Source organism: Dipteris shenzhenensis, chromosome 9 (genome assembly GCF_047967505.1).
Source record: "Dipteris shenzhenensis isolate YYH24624 ecotype China chromosome 9, Dip_SZ_1.0, whole genome shotgun sequence".
Classification (NCBI taxonomy): Eukaryota; Viridiplantae; Streptophyta; class Polypodiopsida; order Gleicheniales; family Dipteridaceae; genus Dipteris; species Dipteris shenzhenensis.
The window spans coordinates 50,444,288-50,454,640 of NC_141604.1; positions in this window are offsets into that span (position 1 = coordinate 50,444,288).

Below are 10,353 nucleotides of genomic sequence, written 5' to 3' on the forward strand. Positions count from 1 at the left end.
GCTAATGATGGTTTTTAAAGCTCGCACCATGTCAATCTTTTTTGACTTTTTACCTCCCCAGAAGCACTAGGGTAAGAGGTACATCAAAAGGTCCTGAAATTCCACCACCTAGGAACAGTGCGAAGTTGTCAAGGGCATGGATGACCTTTTTAGCTTTCCAAGATTTTCATAATCTTCCAGACTGCTTCCACATGAGCCCCAAGCTCGTGGGCTTCAACGCTAAGCCTTGCGTAGCCAAGTTCGTAGCAGCAACATCGCAAATCTTCTACTGCTTTACAAGCCATTCTGAATCAAGCGTCTTCAAATTATTGAGTAAAGGAGTCATCTTCTACCTAACGCTTGACAGGAAATGGAGTTCTCTGACGAACAATTTCAACTACAACTACACGGAACGATTGAGTTTTTGAGCTCCACTCTGATTCTCCTGGTGAAGGCTCGGCTCTTTTAGAATTCAACTTGCCATGCCTACATATTGAAGCATACATACTTTTAAACCTATCTCAGTGGTCTCTCCCAAACCACTCTTAGCACATGGGAAGAAATAGGATGGGAATGGGAAAAGGTGGTCCCAAGTGGTCCCATGCATATTTCTATCCTATTCCCATCCCACCATGTGCTAACAAAAAAAGAACTAGGGATGGGTTTAGGAGGAGGACACATGGCACATCATTTAATGTGTTTAAAGAGGTGGGGACCTTGTGGAGACAAGGACAAATGTCATCCTTCCATGTTTTTGAATACCGGAACCCATTCTGGCTGCCAGGGTCTAGAGGCCATGGTCCAGGATGGGAGAAAAAGTGGCTACTCCCATTCTTAAATCCAACCTAGACTACTCGGTGTAGGATGGGAGTAATGATGATAAAAATATTCCCATCCTAAACCCATGCTAGCCCCATCCATGTGCTAAGGCCCTTAGTAAGGGAAGGTGATTCAACAAGAAGCTAAAATGGCCAATTTTTATTTTTAAAAAACTAGATTTTTTATTGGTCCACTTGCCTTCACATTTTTAGCCCCCCCCCCCCCCCCCCTCCCTCTCTCTCTCTCTCTCTCTCTCTCTCTCTCTCTCTCGTCGCTTTCATTGCTTTCAATTCATCATCTCTCTCTCTCTCTCTCTCTCTCATCGCTTTCAATGCCATCAACTCCGTCCTCTTTCGCTATTTGGATCTCGGGCAGGCCTTATGAATGATTTATTATCATTCACCTTGTTTTTTGGGGGTGAATAAGATAACTCATATTTATAAGAGGAATTCACAACAATAAAAGAGAACTAGATTTGTGGCAGGTAGTCTTTTCATCGTGGAGCACATAACTACTAATTCATAATTGTAGCTAAATCCTATTATTTTATCAAAATTTTAAGGAAAAAAGCGAATGAGTAAAATAGTGGACATGAGACGCGACATAGGGTCACATAGGGTCCATTAAGACTTGATCCTCCTTGCAAATGTCAGGGCTGGTGATTTATTATTGATTTTGTGATGTCCATATTTTGGAAGCTAAAGTCCAACAAAGACATGAATAAGGCGATACTATAACTAATCCTCCTTGCAGTTTATACAATATAGTCACATACATGGACCGAAACCATATGAATAAAGGTGTAGTCATTCTTCAATCTTGCATCCATCTTGGATTTCCTTGCTCCCTCACATCGATAACATGCATTAAACGAGAGGAATGTTGTAAGAATTCAGATTAAAAACAAGAAAATTTGAATGGACGAGTAATTGAAAAAATATATATTATAATATATAATATATAATTATTATAACCACAGTGTGGGCAAGGAGGTGACGCGCTTCCTTTCCCAAAGAGTTATAATCCGAGGGAATGGACCCTTCCTTGGGTGCCAAGATAATGTCGAGAATATTAGCGTTGAGGGCAAGTCTCGCGAATGGATAGGAAACTGGCATATTACGTGAATGTCAATAGTCATAATCGTAGTCGAACACCGAGAGATAATATCCCGAAAACTTGTCAATGTAAGCCTGAGAGGATGTATGTATCTTTGAGCAGGATGATTCCGGCATTCTCAGATCGTTCAATAGACTCTGGATAGCACAAAAATACAAGTATTATTAGAGGAAGTCTGAAGTAGAGCACGTAACACTCTTACTCTCCACTTAGCTACTAGCGTTACGTGGAAAGTAGGAGATAAAGCCATGGTTAAGACATAGCCAAGATTTCAAAAATCAATCCAAGTATGCATGGTGAATTGATTAGCAATTTAAGAATTGATCAATGCATGTGTCAAGAAGAGCTTCTCTCTATATCCGACAGCAACGCGTGGATTGCATACTAGTTCGACCAATGTCAAGTTGGTGATTCGTTAGAAGAAAACGAGTAGTTTGACCTGTCTACGACAAGTTAAGGAGCTGCTTGAGTGCAGGGTTGGAGTTAAGCATGGGCCAAGCTTGATGGCACAATAGGAGGGTAGCAGCATGTTGTCAGAGGTAGGGCAACAATAGCTACAGCTTGCAAGAAACCATAGTTATTTTAAAATTTTTAATTTTTCTATATCATAAGGCACCTAAGACGCAGATCACTTCATGCAACAAATGCAAAGTCAAAATTGGCTTGAATTGATAGCCTAATTGATTTCCAAGCATGTAAAACAAAAGCTTTTATTTTCAAAGAATTTCAAAAATTATATATTGCTTCTGTGCTTCCAAACAACTCTCCTTTTACCATGGGGAGGCTCTTTGCCTGACACATGGGGGGTTCAAAATAAGAAAATATGGGGCTACAAATAAGAAATTGTAGATACATAGAAGATTTTATAGTAGATAATTATGAGATTGTAATGAGCAATAGTATAAATATGGAAGTTGCTAGGAAACTCAAGAGTGGAGTGATGACCAAGAGTTGTAGGCAGGGAAAGAATCTTGTTGATCAGTATGATAAATTATAGGTGGGAAGGTGGTGTTGCAAGTTTGGAGCCTTGGGCTCAGCTTGCTCCATTAGAGGTTCCTTCTCCTCCAGAATGTATTGATCACCCTTTGTTGAACTGGATGCCTCAAACATTACTCCACTTCTTCCTCACATGGCTTCTCTAGCTTCAACATCTCCAATGTGTACCATGCCACTGCCTTCATTCTCTTCAAACTTACCTTGTTCTTAAATGCTGCTCACAAATCTTCCACCAACACATACAATTTGTACTTGGCCATCTCCTCTTAGCATCTCTTCCTCTCTAACAATGGACTCAATACCTTCACGTAGATCTGAGACTTGTTGCACTTTCTAGCTCGAACAACCTTCCCATTCATTTCATCAATATATCCACCAAGCCTCTCGTTGCTCCTGCTTTGCACTAGCAATTAAAAGATATATACACGTAATTGCAATTGAGCACATAAATAATATGACATGACTACATAAACATATACGACATCTACACATAATTGCAATTGAGCACATAAATAATACGACATGACTACATAAATTATACATAGAGTTGTGCTTTATGACAATGGACTACAGTGCATTCCTCATTTTTTTGTTTTTTCGCAGTGTAAATGTTTGAAATATTTCTAGACGTAGCAACATATCTACATGCACCATTTTAAGTGAGTAGAAAACATAGCTCATCTCCTCCAAGTGCATTTCCACATATAGAAGATCCATATACTTGTAATACCATGATAACTTGAACAAATCTAAGCCTCGAGAAATTCTCGGATGATAAATCCAATTCCATGGTTAGAGCAAATTTCACCTTATACACAATGGGAAGATTTCAAATTCTTTTTGTCTTTCTTCCAACATGTTTTTTTTTTTTTTTTGAGATAGACTTTCATCTAGTCTTCTATTTATTGTCCTTATCTTCCCGCTCATGCTTTAGATGAAACTCATGTTGCTTGTTGCACTTGGAGAGAGTCCTCTGCTTAGACATGATGGCCAACGTCTTTCCAAATTACACCATCTTCAATTTCTAGAATCCAAGATGACTTGTAGGCTGCTAGCATCCTCTTGGCTTTTATAGTAATATGGGTTGTGGAAGGTTCAATAGTAGCTAAGAATTGTACCTTCCACAAAGGTTCTTTAATCATCCACCCACATAGACCTTGATAAAACGGAAACACTCGATAGTAGCTATGGATTGTACTTTCCACAAAGGTTCTTTAATCTACCACCCACAAACCTTTTGAAGCATTGAGGGGAGAATAAATAAAATATTTGCGAGGACCTCCATCTTCCTCATGCTGCAACTTTTCTCAATCAAAATCTAGGCGATCCTACCACCAATTAACAATACATCCAACATCACTCCACCTATCGCCCAACTCATGAATCATCAGGTTTAATCTGTAGGTGCATTTCACGGAGCCTTGCAAGTCTAATTACATGGGATGTATTTGTCCAAATCAATGGCACTGAGGGTTTTTACTTCTTCTATGGCCAATGTGTTCCCCGACTATGAGTCACATACCCAAACTTTCCACTTCTTTTCTCTGCCTCTCATCAATCATCCCTGCTTCTCATGCTAAAATGTTGTCGATGGGAACATTTGTAGGCATGTCAGGTCGAACAACAATGTAGTGCTAGCCACAACCAAGATTGGAAGTAATGAAGACGTCAACAGTCTGGCCGGCTGAGAGGGTTGGTGGTGTTGAGTGGGTTTGCGTATTCTCTATTAGTGTGGCAACGAATGATAGTAAGCGATATTGAAGAAGTGTTTGATATTGAGAGTGGAATTGACTATTCAAAACAAATAAGTTTTGATGGGAAGCACATTGAGGACACCAGTATCTGCACAATATATTGTCGCAAAAACTGCTTATTAGCTTGGAAAGTACGAAAATCATGATCAAAGATGAAGGTTTCTCTAACCAACAGGTTGAGGGCTTCTACTAACCAAGAACTCAAACAGGGATGAGGGCTTGTACTACTACCATAGGGCCAAGCTTAGAGTGCCTGCTAGTAAACATCTCTATTTGAATAGGTTGATTGGTGCCATGCCCCGGCCAAAGCTCGCCAAGCTTTCTTATCTCACAGTGCTTAACCTGTGTCTGAACAACAAAGTTGGCTCCATCCCTCCATTGTTGGGGATGCTTTCAAGCTTGTAGACAATGTAGCAATGATCAAGCTTTGGTTTTGGGCATTGAGAAAGTGCACAGGAGCTCCAGTGCATTGGAAGGTCTATGGTGTGACTATGGCTAATGACTTGCAAGTCCCAGGTAGGATGGAAGCTGAAAACTACCAATGATGGCATGGACAAAGATGACAGGGCATTTTTGTCAAGGCCAAAGATGGAGTAATAGCAATGGCTCCTTCTCATGCACCAAATCATTATGTCAATGGCTACCTTCATATTTGAACATCAAGGTCCCATATTGGGATGGATTTTTAGTTGTGGTGATCTCTTGATCGAAGGTAGATTTATGGGAGATAAATAAGCCAACTATTTACAGGTTTTGGGCAATAGAACTTAGAAGCAAGGAAGATACAATAGCAAGATGGTGATGGCCAGCAATAGAGAATCGACCAGCAAGAATCATGGGTGGAGAGTTGAAGTAGAATCGATGAGATTGGCTCTGGGTCTACCAATAGAAGTAAGGGATGCCGATGGGGAACATTGTGGTCGTGAAGAAGCCACCTTGAAGCTGAACCCCACAAAATGGCAAAACAGATCAATTGTTAAGATGGTAGCCAATTAGCAAGGGACAATGGAGCATTAAACTTGACTACAAGCATGTTCATGGTGGATGTTATTCAATGGTGCTTAGCACGTCAGAGATTCCATCTGTCTATAGAAGTTTGTGCCTCAAAGATGCTTGCCAGTCTGCAATTTCTCACGTAGTTGTGCGAGGAGGAAGGGGATGCCATGGGTGGGATTTTAATGGTGCGCAAATCCATGATAGCCAAAGACTAGCCAATAGGAAAGAGCAACAAACAAGTGCAAGGAGGAGAAAAGAGGATCCCATATGTACACCATGTGGAAGAGTCTTTGGATGGCATGTAGCATGTTCAAAATAAGTAAATAGAGATGATTCTGTAACTTGTGAACTAATTATAGTGTTTAAATATACATATGAAACTTGGGATTCTTTCGGCAACCTGTAGCTCTTACATCACAAAGATTGCTTATCAACAAATGTCCATGTGCAAAGCAATCAAAGAACTCATGAAACGGCTTCTATCACAATTCTTATGGTATTAGAGCCATGCCATTTTGGGTATCCTCTGCACTATCTACAGTGACTTTGCTCCACTTTGAAGGGTGAGCAGGCCAGCCATAGTGATTCCTTTGTAACTGCGACCTGGTACTGGGCCAAACAGCGTATTATAGGCTCTATTGTTAGCCAAAATTGTATCCTATGCCTGACAGAGTTCATTGCTTATCTATAGCTTTAACAGACATATAAACAATCTCGCATCTCGAGAAGTGACAACGACCATCTAAGATTTATATCTACAACGGCCCTTGCTTTGCTACGATATCTAGTGTCTCATGGAGTTGCTTCTTGCATCTATAATAGGGAAGACTACTTGAGCTTGGTAGGATCGGCTCAAAGCACTTCCCGCAAAGGAGAATTACCAGGTTTGGTGCATTATATATTAATCACATCCAGGAAGTAGAAGCCATGAGAGCCAGCCGTTGATTCGAGTGTGTAAGCTAGTTGCAATGGTTAATGGAAACAATGAGTCATTTATAGATAGAAATTCCATTAGTCGGCTGGCACAATTGTAAGATGTGATCGTCCTCCATAGCCATGTAGGTGAGCTATGTACAAGCTCTAATTTGCCGATGCATGATGGTCAATTGTGAGAAGTGTTACAGATTGAACCATCAAGGAGCAAACTCGTTCGGTGAAGAATTCGATTACAAGATCTCACAAAGACGACCACTTTTCTTGTTGGATGTAGAGGAACGATTTGGTGTCAAGTCTGGGTCTGTCTTTGTATATGGATCTAATGGGAGTCTGATGGTGGTTGTAATGCAAAGTGCTTGCAGTTTATTAGTTGCTAAGGAATTCATCACTTCCCTCACTCATTGCACAAGGATTCATACATGGGTGGAAGGTAGCGAATGAAGGTTGGAACTCTGCTTTGCTAGGCAACACCCTTCTGGGTAACGAGCTCTACGGCTTCAAATTGCATGATCTCCGTCAACCTTTAGTGCCTACCAATTCGCTAAAAATTATAGCACCTTACGCCACACGATCTCATAAAATCTGGCTAATCTCTCTAACCTTGTGTACATCTAGGATTACTTTGGTTGGGCCGTATTGACTTTGACACTCAGATAATGTAATTTGGAACTATCATTCACAAATCGGATTCTCAAGGAGAAGAGCCCCTAATCGTACGGTGGAGGTGATCTTCCATTCGACACCCATATAAAGATGTTTTAGCTAAAACAACCATTGACAAACACACGATTTTCACATGGACATACAAAACGTTTTTCTATGAACACAATAAACTGCAGACTTGCTTCATAAAATAATTCGCATAAAAACAAGAAATTTTGAATAGCTCCTTTGGGCTAATAGAGATGCTTACTTATTGTTTTTGAAGCACTTATTGTTTGCATAGTTCAACTTGATGTCAATGGCCACGTAAAGAAAACAAAGCTTCTTTGAGTTTGAGGATGATCTCCCTCCTCCTTATATAAGTTTGTGGGGCACGAAAGCATAGAAAAGCCTGTCTAGGCTTTTCCTCTCAAAAGCTTATGATTTTATAAGGACTGTTATATGCCTTTAGATCAAATGTAAATCAAGGGCTTATAATTGGGACAAGTGGTTGAAGGAGAGCTCAAATAGCCCAAACCTCTCCCTAGGCTGCTTGCCGTAAAAAAGACGCCCTATTGAAGGGACAAAGGCTGGTTACATGAGAAGTTTGCCTAAAGCACTAGGGGTCTCATTTTTCTTTCCAAAATATTGCAAGGTGTACTTGGCATTAATATCAAAGGAACTATGCCTCTACCAAAATGGGGTCACACTACATCGTTCCTGTATCTCCACAGATGCGTGATGACTATACCTCTTATAAGCCGCCACACTACAAAGGTTGAGTCATTCAAACTTCCACGATATCCCAGTAATGCAACCTTCCACCTAATCTTAACGTGAATCTGAACTATTTTCAACATCTCAACTACTTCATTCCAGATTTTCCTGGTAAAAGGGCATTTTCCCTGACAAAAGGGGCAAAGTGGGCTCACCCTTTGATTCCACTTGGATATTCTAGCCCAGACAGAGAGTTTTCCAATGAAAACCCTCCAAAGCAAAAAGTTCAATTTAAACGAGGGGGTGGATCTCCAAACTCTCATGAGTCTCATTGCCCAAACGTCCATATTGTCTCGTGGAGCATAAAACTTCCCAATATGTTCGAGCTGTAATCAGTGTTGTGGCAGAGCATCATTTCCAAGATCTTTTAAGCTAATCTTAGAGAAAGGTTTCCCATTCTTCCAATAAAAACCTCTAAACCCAGGATCTTCCCAAAAGAACTGAGAGGTAGGCCAATCCTCTTTAAGTCTTTGAAGCACCCACTCTAGAAACACCTCTCCAGTGCCTATGTTGTATTGTGGCCTCTCCCACATCGTCCAGAAATCCTACGATGTCGACCTTCTTGCCCAATCACTCTTTAAACACAAGAAGTCATGCCCAAGGATTCTTTTAAGCATAGATTAACTCGATGCATGCAACCACCCTAACTAGGGGATGTGGCCTCCTATTCGTAGACAAAGCAATATAATATTAAAATCATGCAACACGCGGCAATGCAGCTTGCTACACAGATTACCCTTAGGATGTCCGTTGGAGATGTGGCTAGGTAGAAGGTATGAGGTTGCTCTAGCTTTGAATTGGCAATGGTACAATAAATTTGGCAGGTGGAAATTTTTATTAGGGTGAAACAAACTCACGTTCATCGTCACAGAGCTCTGTTTGTAAGGCTTTGGTGACTGCTCTATTTTGTGAGCTCTGTTAGGGATGAAAGGAGGTCCCATGAGCTAGTCCCATGTGGAGTTCCAAGTTAGTTGAGAGGTCATGAATTATTCATAAATGACAAATGTACTAGAGTGAGGATTATCCTGAGTCTTGATGGGATCCCACTTGAGCCCTTCTCCCTTAGATATCATCATAGCTTTTTTAACTCCAAATGTGGATACTGTGTCAACTTGTTTACTAGCTCCTTTGTTTGAACTGCTCTCACCTCCAAATGGATGGTGCCCTAGCTATGGAGAAAAGGTAGTTCTTCACCTGCATTCTCTCGAATTTGTTTTGCAATTATGATAGGATCTGCCCCGATATTCTATATCCTCATTTTTGAAACTCAGATGCTAATCAAAATATATCATAAATATATCCTTTAGTCTCCTTTCTTTTTTTTTGGGTAGAAAAATAGAGTGTCTTCATTGCTTTATAACATTTAGTACATCAAAAGATTTCCCATGAACTATCAGTTCTGATTACATTAGCCCTTACATCATGGAATAACAAAAAGCTAACATCCTCAAAAACAACTAAGAGGGGCTTCTCAAAGGTGGAAGGAGAAGCGAGAGGTTCCCTCTTTGGATTCTCAAGCAGCAACAATAGTAGTATCTATAGAGTGACCATGAGCAACAGAAGGCCTTGAGAAGGGTCAATAGACATAGTAACCAAATCTTGCCCTGAAATAGGTAGAACCAATACAAGACCCTGGGTCTGATCAGGAAGGGCATAAGGGAACTGAGTAGAGAAACCATCACAAGGAAAATGAATGTTGGAGCCAGGAGTGGCTGCAGGTGATTGATCTGAGGTGTCCACAGCCAAGGGGGGGGATTTGCACGAGAGGCTAATAGGAAAGAAGGGAGGGACAACTGCATCTGCAGCAACAGCAGTAGTAGGAGCTTTGCTTGAAGAGCCATCAAGAGGTAGAGAGGATGATCCTAGAAACAATAACGTTTATATCTGGAGATGTTTGCACTTAGTCTCTGGTGTTCAAGGTTGCATGCACTAATAAAGAAGTCAAGTCCTCTTTTCCTGTCCCTCACCATGAAGCAAACATAACATCAATACAAATATCTTTATGATTAAATTGAAAATTATTTCTAGAGACCAGATGAACCATAGAGCATGGGCCCTTATTAGAAACCAAGGCTCATGCCTTACTTTGCAAGCATCCCCTAGTAATATGGCTTTCTAGTTTATAGGTTCACCACACTCCATCTGAATGAACTTCCATACTCTTTTGGCATGAGGGCAAGCAACAAATAAATGAAAGACATCCTCCATGAAGTTTAGGCATCTCATACATTTGCCATCTCCTTTACCAATGCTGAGACCTCTAGAGTTAGACCACATTGCTTTGTGAAGGATTAACCAAGCAAGACAAGACATTTTCTCAGGCACATTCCTATTCCAT